Raw genomic sequence first — 7,661 nt, forward strand, 5'->3', positions numbered from 1 at the left:
TTTAATGTCTTTTGATATCAGTTTGTTTGACTTCTTTATCGTGTTCCTTTGTGTAATTACTACAGAACTTCCCCTTGTGGTTACCACAAAGCTTATATATCTTAAACTTATAACACCCTATTTTAAAACTGATAGAAACCTGGAAACAACTTTGAGTACCCCTGCTACAACCTTCCTCCTGCTGCACCAGGGAAGTGGTTAAAGTAAACAAACAATGGCCAGGAATGACAAACCTTCATCAGCTTGCCCAGTTTCACAAGGTGGAACGGGGTTGACTGGAAGACCTCCTTCTGGAATATGACCCCCCATCAAGTAATATTCGAGTGGCAACTGGAATGTCACCTGGAACAGCAAGACCAGGCTCTGGTGGTGGTCCCATAGGGACAGGAAGAATTCTGTCTTCTCAAATCAAAGTTGATGATTGTCCTGTAACACAACAAGGTTTGAGTGGAATGAAAACTGGAATGAAAGGTTCCCAGAGGCAAATTTTAGACAAATCTTATTATCTTGGATTTCTTCAAAGTAAAATAAATCAACTTACAATAAAAGTTAATAAACTTCAGAAAGAAATAGAAATGTACAATCAAGAGAATTCAGTGTATTTGTCATATGAGAAGAAAGCTGAGACTTTAGCTGCTGAAATCAAAGAGTTCAAAGACAACTAGCAAACTACAATAAGCTGATAGATAAACTTAGTACCAATGCTGAAATGGAAGAAGTAATGAATGATTACAACATGCTTAAAGCTCAAAATGAGCTATCCACACAACATATGGATATCATATTTACTGAAAGACAAGCGAAGGAAAAACAAACTAGAAGAGCAGAAGAAGTTGAATAGGAAAAGCAAGCAGCAGATGACATTATCAGAAACACATCTCCTGAAAAACAAGTCAGGTACATAGAAATGAAAACCACAAATGAGAAACTGTTGCAGGAATTAGATACACTTCAGCAACAGCTAGATTCACTGAACATAAAAAAAAGAGAGCTTGGAAGCTGAAATAGCACACTCCCAGGTTAAATAGGAGGCTGTACTGCTGCACGAAAAACTTTATGAGTTGGAGTCCCATCAAGAACAAATGATTGCTGAAGGCAAAAGCATGGGATCTCCAATGAAAGAAAGAGATTACTCAAGCAAGTTAAAGAAGATAATCAGGAAATAGGCAGCAAGGAGCAACAGCTAATAGACATAAAAGAAAAAATAAAGCAATTTAATGAAAAAATTAGACAACTAGACATGGATTTAGAAGAACACCATGGTGAAATGAGTCAGAAGTATAAGGAACTAAAACAGGGAGAGGAAAATACGGACACTTTTATTGAGACTTTTGAGGAAACTAAGAATCAAGAACTGGAACAGAAGGCACAGATAGAAGCCAACATTGTTACACTTTTGGAGCACAGTAGTAGAAATATAAATTGTATAAAACAGATATCCTCTATCACCAACCAAGAGCTGAAGATGATGTAGGATGATCTCAACTTTAAATCTACTGAAATGCAGAAATCACAAAGTGCAGCTAGAAATTTGACCTCAGATAGCCAATGTCTACAGTTGGATCTACAGAAAATGGAGCTTCTGCAAAGTAAGATGACTGAGGAACAGTATTCTCTGAAAAGCAAAATTAAGCAAATGACAGCTGATTTGAAAACATATAATGATTTTCCAGCTTTAAAATCATCAGGTGAAGAAAAAAAAAGAAATTACATCACGAGAGAACAGTATTAACAACCCGTAGAAATGCCTTTAAGAAAATAACAGAAGCTAAATGTAAACTATGAGATGCTAAAGACACAATTGCAGGAAAATGAGACACATTCTAAGCTTACAAATTTAGACAGGAAGTGGCAACACCATGAGCAAAATAATTTTGGATGAAAAAATTCATAGCAACCAAGAGTCAAAAGAGTGATTACCAGTCAATTATGAAAAATGTGACCAAGCAGATTGCAGAGTACAATAAAAACCTCGTGGATACTCTACATAGCATGAGCAGAAACTGAGTCTGAACCAACTTCAAGTCTCTGTAGCAGTGTCCTCCACTGCTAAACTTTGGACAAGCTGACTGAAAAAAAAAAAAAAAATAGCTTACCCTTGAAGAGTCTTACCTAAAATATTTGAGTGCTATAATTTTTGTGACCTCTTTGAAGAGTGATATTTTAAATAGTTCAATAAAAAGTTTGCATACAAAATAAATAATGAATAATAAATAAAACTGATAGCGACTTAACTTCAATAGCATTCATAAACCCTACACTTTAATTTCTCCTCCTCTCACACCTTACATTATTGCTGTTACAACTTATATGCTTTTTATACTATGTAATTAATAACAGACGATTATATAGTTTTTTTTTATTTTTTTTAACGTTTATTTATTTTTGAGACAGAGAGAGACAGAGCATGAACGGGGGAGGGTCAGAGAGAGAGGGAGACACAGAATCTGAAACAGGCTCCAGGCTCTGAGCGGTCAGCACAGAGCCCGATGCAGGGCTCAAACTCACGGACCGTGAGATCATGACCTAAGCCGAAGTCGGACGCTTAACTGATTGAGCCACCCAGGCGCCCCAATAACAGACTATTGCATAGTTTTTAATACATTCATTTTTTATCTTTAAAGTTAGCATTGTAAATGAATTACGCACCACTATTACCATATTTCAGAATCTAATTATGACTATATATTTACCATTACCAGTGAGACTTACACTATCTTTTTATGTTTTTATGATGTTAACTAGTATTCTTTTACTTCCACTCAAAGAACTCCCTTTAGCATCTCTTGTAAGGCAGGCCTGGTAGTAATGAACTCCCCCAGCTTTTGTTTGTGCAGGACACAAATGACAAGCTCATTGCTAACATCATACTCAAAGGTAAGAGTTTGTGTCTTACACAAACAAAAGCTGTCCTTTGTTTCTGAAGGACAACTTCTCTGGGTATAGAATTCTTGACTGGCAGTTATTTTCTTTCAATATTTTGAATATGTCATCTCATTTTCCCCTGGCCTGAAAGGTTTCTTTTGAGAAATCTGTCGGTTATCTTATGGGGGCTCCCTTCTATGTAACTTCTTTTCTCCTGCTGCTCTTAAATTCTTTCTTGGTTTTTGACTTTTGACAATTTAACTATAATGTGTCTCAGTGTAGCCCTATTTGGGTTCAATTTATTTGGGGTCTTTTGGACCTCATGGATCTGGATGTCCATTTCTCTCCCCAGGTGTAGAACATTTTCAGCCATTGTTGCATTAAATATATTTCTGTTCCTTTCTCTTTCTCTTCTGCTTCCAGAATTCCCACAATGTGAATACTGTTTCTTTTCATTGTGTTCCATAGTTCCCATAATCCCATTCACTCTTTTTCATTCTTTTTTCTCCCTGCTCCTCTGGGTAATTTCAAATGCTCTATCCTCAAAGTCACTGATTCTTTCTTCTACATGGTCTAGTCTACTTTTGAAACTTTACTGAACTCTTCAGTTACTGTATTTTTCAACTATAGGATTTCTGAGGTTTTTATGGTTACCATTTCTTTGTAAAATTTCTCATTTTGTTCATGCATTATTTTCCTAATTTCATTTAGTTGCCTGTCTGTGTTTTCTTGTAATTAACTAAACTTGCCTATGAGGATTATTCTGAATTCTTTGTCTGACAGTTCATAGATCTCCATTTCTTTAGGGTCAGTTATTGGAGCTTTATTAGTTCCCTTGGTGGTGTCTTTACCTGATTTTTTATGATCCTTGATTCCTCATCTTGAGTAATTTAGCAATCAGGATCTTCTTCCAGACTTTACAGGTTTGCTTTAGCAGTGGCAGCTCTTCACCAATAAGTTCAGTTTGGGTTTCTGGGTTATGTCTTTGGGCAGGTGGAGCCTATTACCATGATCTATTTTGGGGCAAGGCAACTGTTCAAACTCTGAGGACAGGGATGGGGGATGTGCCACTGGCTGGTAAAAGTTGGATAGGGCTTCTGGCTTGATTTCCTACCCAAGTGAGCTGCAGATGGACTCCATAGTTTCCTGGATTCTGTGGTCAGGTTCATGAGATAGTTGGGTAATAGATAAATTCAGTAATAGGTGGTACTATGAATTAGCTTCCCTGTCCTCATAGGGCAGCAGGATGGGACCCAGGACCTATACAGCTTATTGTTTATGTACCTGAATTAGTCCAGAGTGTACAATGAATTTCCTGATCTAGTGAAGCCACCAGTTTTTCTCCTCAGACAGGGAAGAAAAGCCATGGCTGTGCTCTCTATTTAGGTGCCACTGTACATAGGACTGTTGGGTGGGCTACACAGCTTCCCATGTACTCTGGCTAGGTTCCTTGGTCAGAGAGTCTAAAGGCTATATTCTAAGCCCACTGCTGAATACAAATTAAACTTCCTACCTGGCACAATGGGAGAAGCATCCCTAACAAAGAGCAGCCAAACAAAGGTAAAGCTCTTTGTTGACTTAACTTACACCAACCTGCACCCCAAGTTCCCTGACCAAGCAGGACCACTTGACTGTGCTCACCCACCTCTCAGCTCAAGTGCTGCTGGTCCACACACCTTCCAGGAGTTGTCTCCAACCCTTTTGGTCTGATAGGGCCAGAAGACACTCCACAGCAGGTGGGGATGTGACTTACCTCAATGCCTGGGTGTGAGTAAACAGGGCTCTAGGGACATCAAAATTCATTTGAGGTTCCACATCACACAGATCTGTACCCTACTTAGTTCCCTAATCAGAGGGCAACCCAATCTGCCTCCCTAGTCAGACAGCAAAACCACTGGTTGGGATTACTACTTGTGCATCACAGGTATGAACCCGACCTGCCAAGATCCATATGCTGATTTTTGCAAGCCCCTCCTCATTTACCCATCACATTCAGATTCCCATTGGTTGAGCAACACAGATGCCTCTTCAGTCTTTGTGGTTATGAGATCAGAGTAGGGGCTCCCACAGAGCAACGCTGGGGGGAGCCAGTGCTCCCCACTGTGTTCTCTTTTCCCACTGAAGGACTGGCGGCTCAATGGAGACCTGTTGGTGTGGTGCTGCACTGGCCTGGGAGAGGGGCAATGCAGTCAGCTCTCGTACCATTCTACCACAGTCTCTCTTGATCTCTGTGGTACAGGGGATGCTTTAGCTTCACCCATGTATTAAGGGATGCTCTCAGTGGTATCTTGTTCTTGAATTATTCTCAGTTGTTTTTTCTTGTGAAGAGAGCCAAGTCACCACTGTGGTAACATCAAGGCCACCATCACCCAGGCATTCACTTTTTAATCTGTGTCCCTTACATTTACACTAGTGCTCAGGTATTAATGAAAACAAATGTTTGAAAAGTCAACAGTCCTTAGTATCCTGCACTAAGCACAAGGAGCACAAAAGAGCAAAGTGGGACAAAGACAATGTTTTTTTTTTTTAATGTATTAATTTGCTAAGCTATCAAATAAAATGAAAAAAGAGAAAGGTTGATGTAACATCTTTTCATGAAGAAAACAAAATTGGGGCACCTGGGTGGCTCAGTCAGTTAAGCGTCCAACTTTGGCTCGGGTCATGATCTCACGGTTCATGGGTTTGAGCCCCCCATCAGGCTCTGTGCTGACAGCTCAGAGCCTGGAGCCTGTTTCAGATTCTGCGTCTCCCTCTCTCTCTTCCCCTCCCCCACTTGCACTCTGTCTCTCTCTCTCTCTCCCTCAAAAATAAGAAATAAACATTTTACAAAATTTAAAAGTAAAAATTATTCTAGCCTTCATCAAAATTGGCAGTATTTTCCATAATATGTAAAATTCATCATGGTTACAGGGGAAGCCTGTGAGAGAGTCAATGACTTTAAAAACTACAGGATGAAAAAAAGATATGATTGTAGAAGTTTCCTTATAGCCACACTTCTGACCCTTAGGAAAAGCAAAACTGCATTCATTTGAAAGAAGTATTCATATAAATGATACTATATTCATTATATAGAATAATAAACATACTGGTTAAAATGATTCTGTAAATCAAAATTAAAATACTTAATGTTTTAATGTTTTCACCTTACAAAATTATTTAAAATCCTTCATTAACTTTCTAGAGAAGTTCCCAAAAATATATCTACATTAGACTTCCCAATCCCTTAAAGGCATAACTTCATTAAGCTCTTTTATTAAAATAATTCTCCATAAAATAATGCTCTAAAAATAAAGTGATTTAAAAATACATCCTTCACAGGAGGAAAAACTTGTGAAATCCAAATAAAGTCTGTAGTTTAATAGTATTACACCAATGTGAGTTTCTTGCTTTAATAAATGTACCATGGTTATGTAAGATGTTAGCATTAGGGGAAGCAGGGTGAAGGATATACAAAAACTCTCTATACTGTCTTTGTAAGTCTTCTGTAAATTTTAAATTATTTAAGAATAAGTTTTTTTTTAAGAAAATCATATTTAGAAATTCAACATGATACACATTTGGAGAAGAAAAACTTCTAACATTTTATTTGGAGCCTATTCATTAACATGCAATTAACAGACAACATGTGTTCCTAATTGACTTCTGACATGAAGCCTATTTTATAGATCTAGAGACCACACTAAGGCAACAGGGTTATGACCAACATGAGCACAATATATTTGTATTCTCACTCAGGCCACAGCCTTTCAAAGTCTCTGTAAATCAACACTATTTTCAGTCACAGAAAAGTAGAGGAAGCAGTTCCTTCTCGACTAAGATTCTCCCAAATGAGTAAAGCATTTTAAGAAGCAGATATTATGAAAAATCATATTCATGAACAAAGCAGAATAATGAGTTTACTTGTCCATGTTCATTATTTACATGGAAATATTACATATAGAACTAATATCTATCTTGAGTCATGAGAATGTTGAAGACTTTGTGACTGGTAAGACACATTATGTAATCCCTTAATAAGCAGTGAAATCCCATTACACCAAAGTGTAACGGCGTCTACATAACTGCCCGATGAAGAATCCCACTGTCAGCTCAAACGCAACATGGAAATTATTGTTCCTAGCAAAAAGCCAAAGGAACTCATAACCTTCCTCTTCACAGACCTAACCAAGAAAATTACTCAGATGGAAATGGATAAAATGCATAGCCGAGAAAATAGAAAAGTTATAATCAAATAGTAGTGGACATAAATATTTTACAGCATATCAGAGAAAGCAACCCATGGAATCTATAGATGATGGAGGCAAAAGAGATCAAATCTTTACTTAAATCTGCAAGGAATAAAAAGCATTCCGTTACCAGGAAGGTTTGGATTCCAGCATGAATGAATGGGACAAGGCAGAATAGCATGGAGAAAAGAGGATATGGAAAGCCTGAACAACTAACAAACAGGAGAAATGGGAACCAGACCACAGCAGAAAACTAGTTCCATGGTGATCAGAGATACAAAATTACAGGTCATCAACTCCTAGTCAGTAAGGTCCACAAATAAATAGCTGAGTCCCTTGATACACCATCTGATATTTTTGTTTAATATAATTGTACTTAAACCAATAGTATAGTAGTACACAAAATAATGTATATAATAAATAATATAATAATAAAGTGCAACTCACATTCCACAACATGGGTTCATTCATTCTCAATACCTTTATTGTCTTAAACCTGAGTTAAAGAAACTTTCCAGGTCTTCATAATCCTTCCTGGTCACCAGACTAAGTAACCACTCTGATAATGGT

At 37.6% G+C, this 7,661-nt stretch overlaps 1 pseudogene; it reads left to right on the top strand.

The window, feature by feature from the left end:
* The first annotated feature begins 214 nt into the window (after nt 1–214).
* Nucleotides 215–2,007, top strand: LOC101094672 (annotated as a pseudogene).
* Nucleotides 2,008–7,661: the final 5,654 nt, after the last annotated feature.

The sequence above is a fragment of the Felis catus genome, chromosome B2, assembly GCF_018350175.1.
Source record: "Felis catus isolate Fca126 chromosome B2, F.catus_Fca126_mat1.0, whole genome shotgun sequence".
Classification (NCBI taxonomy): domain Eukaryota; kingdom Metazoa; phylum Chordata; class Mammalia; order Carnivora; family Felidae; genus Felis; species Felis catus.